The sequence below is a fragment of the Rhinoderma darwinii genome, chromosome 4 (genome assembly GCF_050947455.1).
Source record: "Rhinoderma darwinii isolate aRhiDar2 chromosome 4, aRhiDar2.hap1, whole genome shotgun sequence".
In the NCBI taxonomy this organism is placed as follows: Eukaryota; Metazoa; Chordata; class Amphibia; order Anura; family Rhinodermatidae; genus Rhinoderma; species Rhinoderma darwinii.
Genome location: NC_134690.1, coordinates 15,345,551 through 15,355,782, shown reverse-complemented (window position 1 = coordinate 15,355,782; position 10,232 = coordinate 15,345,551). Strand labels below are relative to the sequence as shown.

The following is a 10,232-nucleotide window of genomic DNA, read 5'->3' as shown; positions in this document are numbered from 1 at the left end:
CCTTTATACTTCACTACACAGGAGAGCTGACAGATCCTCTATACTACACCACACGGGAGAACTGACAGATCCTCTATACTACACCACACAGCAGAGCTGACAGCTCCTCTATACTACACCACACAGGAGAGCTGACAGATCCTATATATTACACCACACAGGAGAGCTGACAGATCCTCTATACTACACCACACAGGAGAGCTGACAGATCCTCTATACTACACCACACAGGAGAGCTGACAGATCCTCTATACTACACGACACAGGAGAGCTGACAGACCCTTTATACTTCACTACACAGGAGAGCTGACAGATCCTCTATACTACACCACACATGAGAGCTCATTTTTCCTCAGTGCACCAGATGAACTCTCACCCCATGCTAAAGGAGTCAGCACAGATATCCTTTTCTCCTTACCAGTCTATAAATCTTGAATTTCTGTAATTTATACATTACTACTTAAAGGTACAAGAGCTTCCATCTTACTCTCTTTGCATCCGAAATGTTACTATTCTTGTATTCAGTATCTGGACAAGAAGTTGCAGGAGAAAGAGGAGTCTTCCTGGAAAATCGATTCAGGACCAGCGGCTTGAAGAGAGAAACATGAAAAGTATTGAGGTTCTTTAACCCCTTCCCCCTGCTTGCATTCTGGGCCCTAATGTCCAAGCCATTTTTTACATTTTTCCATTGTCACATTCGAAGAGCTGTTACTTTTTTATTTTTGCGTCGGCATAGCTGTATAAGGTCTTGTTTTTTGCGGGACGACTTGCAGTTTTTATTGGTACCATTTGAGAGTAGATGCGACTTTTTGATCACTTTTTATCACATTTTTTTTAAGTCAGGATTAACAGAAAACAGCAATTTTTGTTTTTTATTTTATTTTTTACAGCGTTCACAGTGCGGGTTAAATAATGTAACAGCTTTATAGTCGTGGTCGTTACGGACGCGGCGATACCAAATATGTGTAACTTTTTTGCTTTATTGTAGTTTTTTTTAATAGTAAAGCAATTTGTAAGGGGAAAAAGTGGGTTTTTCCTTTTTTTTTTCACTTTTTTTTTAAATTAACTTTATTAAACCTTTTTTACTTTTTTACTAGTCCCACTAGGGGACTTCACTATCCTCCGATCGCTATTATAATACACTACAATACTTTTGTATTGCAGTGTATTACTGCCTGTCCGTTTAAAACGGACAGGCATCTGCTAGGTCATGCCTGCGGCATGATCTAGCAGGCATTCGCTCCAGGCAGACCTGGGGGTCTTTATTAGACCCCCGGCTGCCATTGGAGACACAGACACTCGGCGATTTTATCGCCGGGTGTCGGTGGGAGAGAGAGGGAGCTCGCTCCCTCTCTCCAAAACCATTCAGATGCGGTGCACGCTATTGTGCACCGCATCTGAAGGGTTAAACGGGTGAGATCGATACTAATATCGATCTCACCCGGCAGAGCAGGGACGCCCCCAGCCCTCAGCTGCCTCTGGCAGCTGAGAGCAGCGAGATTTGACGGCTCCCTGCTCTGTTTACTTTATTCTACAGCAGCGCCGTAGAATGGCGGCGCTGTAGAATAAAGCCCATTAATGACCGCCGTGAAAAGGCTTATCGGCGGTCATTAAGGGGTTAAAGACTGAGGGAAACAGAGTTTGTAATAGACAGGATTGATTTGTTTCAAAATGACATAAGGACCCAAGAATACCATAGTTGCCAACAGATCCGAATTTGCCGGGACTGTCCCGAATTTATAGAGACAGTCCCAGCTAATTACTTTCCCGGGACGTGTTCCGGCAACTGCCACATTAATTTCTATCTGCGACCTCAGGACTATGGCAGACTATCTGCTTCCTGCTCTGCCATTCACTCTTCTTGGAGTGGAATCCCTGGTCAGAGCGTTGCCGACACTCTGATCGGGGATTCCTCTCCTGGAGTTGCCCCTGATGTGACTGTCCATATGTGGACAGTGATGCCAAGGGCTCCTCCATTAGCGGGGATTTCGCTCATAGAGGAAGTCCCTGATGTCACTGTCCACTGTCGACATAAGGACAATGATCTCAGGAGCCCTTCCTGCTGTGGAATCCCTGGCCAGGGTGTTGCTGATGCTCTGGTCGGGGATTCCGCTCATAGAGGGGGCCCCTAACATCACTGTCTATATAAGTACTGTGCAGCGGAATCCCTGAACAGAGCGTTGGCAATGCTCTGGCTGTGGATTTCCCGCCTAGAAGGAGCCACAATGGCTCTATCTACAGGGAGCGGTGGAGGGGTGTAGTGCAATCTACAGGGAGGTGGGTGTGTGGTGGCATCCACAGGGGGGCTGTGTGACGACATCTGCAGGGGGCTGTGTGGCGGCATCTACACGGGGGCTGTATGGTGGCATCTACACAGGGGCTGTGTGGCATCATCTATAGGGGGCTGTCTGGCATCATCTACAGGGGGCTGTGTGGCATCATCTACAGGTGGCTGTGGCATCATCTACTGGGGGGCTGTGTGACTATCTACAGGGGGCTGTGTGGCACCAACTACAAGGCGGGTGTGTGGCACTATCTAAAGGGGGTTGTGTGGCTCTATCTATGGAGGAGCTGTGTGGCATCATCTACAGGGGGCTGTGTGGCATCATCTACAGGGGGGATGTGTGGCTCTAACTACAGGGGGGTGTGACACTATCTACAGAGTGCACTGTGGCACTATCTACAAGGGGTTGACAACTACTATGGTGGCCGGAATCTCTCTCTGGTTATCCCTGTAGATATTACCACACACACTGCTCCCTGTAGATATTACCACACACTACTCCCTGTATATATTACCACACAATGCTCCCTGTAGATATTACCACACACTGATCCCTGAAGATATTACCACACACTGCTCCCTGGAGATAATACCACACACTGCTCCCTGTAGATAATACCACACACTGCTCCCTGTAGATAATGCCACACACTGCTCCCTGTAGATATTGCCACACACTGCTCCCTGTATATATTACCACACACTGCTCCCTGTAGATATTGCCACACTGCTCCCTGTAGCGGATGCCACAGTGCCCTCTGTAGATAATACCACAATGCCCTCTGTAGATAGTGTCATTCAGTCCCCCTGTAGATGCTACCAGATCCCTTGTAGATGATGCCACACACCCACTGCAGATGATGCCACACAGACCCCTGTAGAAGATGCCATACACACCCCCTGTATATTGTCACGACAGGGGTGTGGACCCACTTGGCCGTACTGCCATAGTGGTATAGCAGCTGGCCAAATAGTGTACAAAATCAATGTCTATAGTTCAGATACGGTAACTGTGACAATTCAGACAGTAGCGATGGTTTCGGCTCGGATGGAACTCTGGCAGCAGGCAGACAACAGGTGCGGTGAAACACAGCGGGTGTAGTAGGCGACACAAAACGACACCAACACTTTACAGCACAGGAACACGGTAGCAGGGGAAACAGGATACAGGTAGCAGGAACGGGAACACTGGAACTGGAATACACTCAAGGGACCATTTGCAAAGACAGACACAGGTAGATACGAACAACGCTCAGGCAATGCAGGAAGAGGCAGAGCCCTACTTATAGTCCAGGGTGATCTGGAAGCAATCAGCTCAATCTTACACATGTGTGCACTCTGGCTCCTTAACTGGACTGAGCTCGCGAGTGCACCCTAGTGGTCACTGCGGAACAGGACGGCCATATGTGCTGAAATCTCTGGAGAGAAAGGCGTCGGCAGGATAGGAGGAGTTCGTGGTCAGCGACCATGAACGTTACATATATGATGCCACACAGCCCCCCTGTAGATGATGACACACAGACCCCCTGTAGATGATGACACAGACTCTCTGTAGATGATGTCACACCCCCCTGTAGATGATACCACACACAGCTCCCTTGTAAATAGTGCCACATAATCCCCCTGTAGATAGTGCCACATACTTCTCCAGTATACAGTGCCACATACCCTCCCCCTGGACAAGTAGTTGCAGGAGAAAGAGGAGTCTTCCTGGAAAATCGATTCAGGACCAGCGGCTTGAGGAGAGAAACATGAAAAGTATTGAGGGAAACAGAGTTTGCAATAGACGGGATTGATTCATTTCAAAATGACATAAGGACCCAAGAATACCATAGTTGCCAACAGTTCCGAATTTGCCAGGCCTGTCCCGAATTTACAGAGACAGTTCCAGCTAATTACTTTCCCGGGACGTGTCCCATCAACTGCCACATTCATTTGTATCTGCGTTCTCAGGACTATGGCAGACTATCTGCTTCCTGCTCTGCCATTCACGCTTCCGCTCATAGAGGGAGCCCCTGACATCACTGTCCATATAAAGACTGTGATGTCAGGGGCTCCTCTTGCTGCGGAATCCCTGGCCGGAGCGTTGGCACTGCTCTGGCTGTGGATTTCCCTCCTAGAAGGAGCCATAATGGCTCTTTCTACAGGGAGGGATGGGTGTAGTGCAATCTACAGGGAGGGGTGTGTGGTGGCATCTCCAGGGGCCTGTGTGGCACCATCTACAGGGCGGGTGTGTGGTACTGTCTAACGGGGGCTGTGTGGCTCTATCTACAGGGGAGCTGTGTGGCATCATCTACAGAGGGCTGTGTGGCGTCATCTACAGGGGGCTGTGTGGCTCTAACTACGGGGTGGGGAGGTGGCGCTATCTACAGAGTGCACTCTTGCACTATCTACATGGGATTGCATGTGGCGGCATCCACAGGGGGGCTGTGTGGCGGCATCTACAGGGGGCTGTGTGGCGGCATCTGCAGGGAGCTGTGTGGCATCATCTTCAGGGGGATGCGTGGATCTATCTAGAGGGAGTGGCACTATCTACAGAGGGCACTGTGCCACTATCTACAAGGGGCTGACAACTACTCTGGGGGCCGGTATTCCTCTCTGGTTATCTTGTTGTTTACAGGCAGGTAATATCTGAAGTTTTATCTAGGGCTAGATGATATGTGCTGACCACTACTGATAGCGTAAAATCTAGCGTAGATAGTGCCACATTCAGTGCCCCTTGTAGATGGTGCTCCACACTGCTACTCCACACAGTATATAGTGCCACACCCTGCTCTTTGTAGATATTGCCACACACTGCTCCTTGTAGATATTGCCACACACTGCTCCCTGTAGATATTACCACACACTGCTCACTGTATATATTACCACACACTGTTCCTTGTAGATATTGCCACACACTGCTCCCTGTAGATAATACCACACACTGCTCCCTGTAGATATTACCACACACACTGCTCCCTGTAGATTTTACCACACACTGCTCCCTGTAGATGATGCCACAGTGCCCTCTGTAGATAATAGCACAATTCCCTCGGTAGATAGTGCCACACAGTCCCCATGTATATGCTACACAGATCCCCTGTTGATGATGCCAGAGACCCCTGTAGATGATGCCACACACCCCCTGTAGGAGATGCCACACACATCCCCGTAGAAGATGCCATACACACCCCCTGTATATGATGCCACAGACAACCTGTAGATGATGTCACACCCCCTGAAGATGATGCCACACACCCCCTGTAGATAATACCGCACACGTGCGGGACCCCTTGTCACGGATCCCCCACACACTAGAGTCAATGAAGGGATGTGTGACACGCAGTAAAATAGAACATGTACTATTTTTTCGCACACCAGTCACACGCTCTGGTGAAACAACGGTCGTGTGAAGGGTGCATTGAAATAAAAGCGTCGGTTTGACGACCATTGGTTTAACGGCCATCACAAGGACTACTTATACGCTCGTCTGAATGAGCCCTTACACTGTGCTGTGTTACTTTTTATATATTTGCATTTTAAAATCAGATTTTTGATCTCTTCAGTTCTAGTGATTTTGTAATCAGAAGCGTTTAAAATTTTGCGTTTACTTTGTCGTATATTACACTTTGAATATCTAAAAAAATATATTGTGACAAATATGAAAAAAATAGAAAACATCAGAAAGGGAGCAAATATTTTTCACAGCCCTATAAATATAAACACACATAGAGACCAAACTTCTTACAGACATCACATCCAGTTACACAAGACGTGTGCAGAGAGGAGTGAATAGTTGTTAGTTTAGCCGCACCCGGAGTAGGAAGAGTTAAACCCGCCCTCTGGTTTCTGAGTGTCAGAGAATTGCAGTTTCGTTTCTCTCTTCCTGTCGGTCATGGCGTCTGCTGATCTGAGAGACGAGCTGGACTGCTCCATCTGTCTGACCACTTTTACTGATCCTGTAATGCTGAGATGTGGACACAACTTCTGCCGGGTCTGTATTGATCGTGCGCTGGATACACAGGACGAGTCTGGACTTTATTCCTGTCCTGAATGCAGAGAAAAGTTTCGGGATCGGCCTGCACTGCTGAGGAACATAACTCTATGTAATATAGTGCAGAATTTCCTGTTTACTCAACCAGATAAAGAACAGACCGGGATCTGCTGCACTTACTGTGTGGACTCTGCTGTACCTGCTGTTAAATCCTGTCTGCTGTGTGAAGCTTCTCTGTGTGATAAACACCTGAGAGTTCACAGCAAGGCAGCAGAACACGTCTTATCTGAACCCAGCACTTCCCTGGAGAACAGAAAATGTTCTGTCCATAAGGAAGTTTTAAAGTACTATTGTACTAAGCATGATATCTGTATCTGTGTGTCCTGCAGTCTGATTGGGGAACATAAAGGACATACAATGGAGTCACTGGATGAGGCCTCTGAGAAGAAGAAGAAGAAACTGAGAAATGTTCTGCAGAAACTGACCACAAAGAGAGAGGAGACTGAGGAAAGAGTCCAGAGTCTGGAGGAGCGCTGGAGAAAAGCTCCAGAAAAAGCAGCTGGAGAAGCCGAGAGAGTCACTGTCCTGTTTACAGACCTCACGAGACGGCTGGACGACCTGGAGAAGAGGGTCCTGAGCGAGATCTCCAGGCAGGAGGAGGAAGAGTCACTCTCACTCTCCGCTCTGATCCAGCAGCTGGAAATAAAGAAGGACAAGCTGTCCGGGAAGATGAGGGACATTGAGGGGCTGTGTAACATGACAGATCCACTGACTGTCCTACAGGGACCAGACACAGGTGTCTTGTGTGATCCTGAGGAGGGGGGAGGGGATGAGGACACGGGGATACGTGATAAACAGCTCCGTGATGTAGATGATCTGGATGTGGCTCTGATCTCAGACACATTACACACATTATGTGACATAATAACAGGTATAAGGAGCGGGATCTATGTGGAGGGTCCTGCAGACATATTACTGGATGTAAACACAGCTGGTAATTATCTCCATATATTAGACAACCTGAAAACTGCATTCTGGACACATGAGAAGCAGAATCGTCCAGAAACAGCGGAGAGATTCCAGGATCGTCAGGTGATAAGCGGCAGGAGATTTTCCTCAGGGCGACATTACTGGGATGTGGAGATCAGTAGATCAGGGTATTGGATGGTGGGGATGTGTTACCCCATTATAGACAGGAGGGGGGGTCAGTCATACATTGGAGATAATAACAAGTCCTGGATATTGAGGAGGTGGAATAATAAGTATTCAGTGAGACATGACAGTAAAGATATCCGGTTACCTTACAAGATCTCCAGTGATAGATTCAGGATATGTCTGGATTATGGGGCCGGGCAGCTGTCCTTTTATGAGCTGTGTGACCCCATCAGACACTTACACAAAGTCACCGCCACCTTCACCGAGCCCCTTCATGCTGCATTATGTGTAGTAGAAGGCTCTATAAAGATATCAGGGGGGGGGGGGGCAGCAACTGGGAGAAACCATCATAACCTAAGAAATCCGGGGCCAGAGACTAGTGACACTACAGAGAGCGCCATCTAATGGATGGACAGGATAATATAATATGACCTATAATCTATAAATCAATGCTGGTGTTTTCTTCATTATCATATATAGGGGTAAGATGGGAGGTGCAATATATATATAAACTGCTGGGGGTTGTAGTCCACATTTACACTGTTTAAAGGGAATTTGTCTGCAGTTTTAGGGCCTCACAGATACTGACAGAGCGATATAGGGGGAGGGGCAGTGTAAACCTTTTGTCCCGGTGATGAACGTTACATGACTGAGTAAAAGATGTTTCATTCTCCAGTAAGGGTATGTGCACACACACTAATTACGTCCGTAATTGACGGACGTAATTCGGCCGCAAGTCCCGGACCGAACACAGTGCAGGGAGCCGGGCTCCTAGCATCATAGTGATGTACGACGCTAGGAGTCCCTGCCTCGCTGCAGGACAACTGTCCCGTACTGAAAACATGATTACAGTACGGGACAGTTGTCCTGCAGCGAGGCAGGGACTCCTAGCATCGTACATAAGTATGATGCTAGGAGCCCGGCTCCCTGCACTGTGTTCGGTCCGGTTCTTGCGGCCGAAATACGTCCGTCAATTACGTCCGTAATTAGTGTGTGTGCACCTACCCTTAGTGTCAGTAAGGCGACAATTGATGTGCAAGTGTTCCTGCCGTGCACGCTGCTAGCCCCACCCCTCTGCTCTGAGTGACGGCTGTAACAGTCTCCTGATTGGCCACTGGATCCATCAGTCAGATCAGAGTTGAACTTGCGCCGCGGGAATGAAACGTCGGTTTCTCAATTATGCAACTTGCATAACCGAGACGAAAGGTAAGTTTACAATGCCCATTCCCTCTCCTGTATTGCTCGGTCAGCAGTTTTGAGGCCTCACAGATTCCCTTAAACCCCTTAACCCCTTAAGGACGCAGCCTAGTTTGGGCCTTAAGGCTCAGAGCCCATTTTTCAAATCTGACATATTTCACTTTATGTGGTAATAACGTCGGAATGCTTAAACCTATCCAAGCGATTCTGAGATTGTTTTCTTGTGACACTTTGGGCTTCATGTTCGTGGTAAAATTTGGTCGATATATTCAGTCTTTATTTGTGAAAAATTGCAAAATTTAGAGAAAATTTACAAAAAATAGCATTTTTCAGAATTTAAATGCATCTGCTTGAAAAACAGACGGTTATACCACCCAAAATAGTTACTAGTTCACATTTCCCATAAGTCTACTTTTGATTGGCATCGTTTTTTGAACATTCTTTTATTTTTCTTGGACGTTACAAGGCTTAGAACATAAACAGCAATTTCTCATATTCTTAAGAAAATTTCAAAAGCCTTTTTTTGAAGGTGCCAGTTCAGTTCTGAAGTAGATTTGAGGGGACTATGTGTTAGAAACCCCCATAAAACACCCCATTTTAAAAACTAGACCCCTCAAAGTATTCAAAACAGCATATAGAAAGTTTTTTAACCCTTCAGGCATTTCACAGGAATTAAAGCAAAGTGGAAATTAAATTTGCAAATTTCATTTTTTCTGCTGAATTTCAATTTTATTCAATTTTTTTTTAGTAACAGAGAAGGTTTTACCAGAGAAACACTACTAAATATGTATTGTCCAGATTCTGCAGTTTTTAGAAATGTCCCACATGTGGCCCTACTGCGCTCGTGGACTAAAACACAAGCCCTAGAAGCAAAGAAGCACCTAGTGCATTTTGAGGCCTCTTTTTTATTAGAATATATTTTAGGCAGCATGCCAGGTTTGAAGAGGCGTTGAGGTATCAAAACAATGGAAACCCACCAGAAGTGACCCCATTTTGGAAATTACACCCCTCAAGGAATTCATTTATGGTTTTTGTTATCATTTTGACCGCACAGTTTTTTCACAGCACCTATTTGAATTGGGCTGTGAAATGAAAAAAATGATATTTTTTCCAATAAAATGTCATTTTTGATCAAATTTTCTTATTTTCACAGGGAACAACATACCCCATTTTGTTGCCCAATTTGTCCTTAGTGCGGCAATACCCCATTTGTGGTGATAAACTGCCGTTTGGGCCCATGGGAGGGCTCAGAAGGAAAGGAGCGCTATGTGTTTGTTGGAGTCCAGATTTTGCTGGATTGGTTTTCGGGTGCCATGTCGCATTTGCAGAGCCCCAGAGGTATCAAAGCAATGGAAACCCACCAGAAGTGACCCCATTTTGGAAACTACACCCCTCAAGGAATTCATTTATGGTTTTTGTTATCATTTTGACCGCACAGGTTTTTCACAGCACCTATTTGAATTGGGCTGTGAAATGAAAAAAATTATATTTTTTCCAATAAGATGTCATTTTTGATCAAAATTTCTTATTTTCACAGGGAACAACATACCCCATTTTGTTGCCCAATTTGTCCTTAGTGCGGCAATACCCCATTTGTGGTGATAAACTGCCCTTTGGGCC

At 46.5% G+C, this 10,232-nt stretch overlaps 1 pseudogene; it reads left to right on the top strand.

Annotated features, from left to right (window-relative positions):
- The first annotated feature begins 6,140 nt into the window (after positions 1–6,140).
- On the top strand, positions 6,141–7,768 carry LOC142760615 (E3 ubiquitin/ISG15 ligase TRIM25-like; annotated as a pseudogene).
- The last annotated feature ends 2,464 nt before the right edge of the window (positions 7,769–10,232 follow it).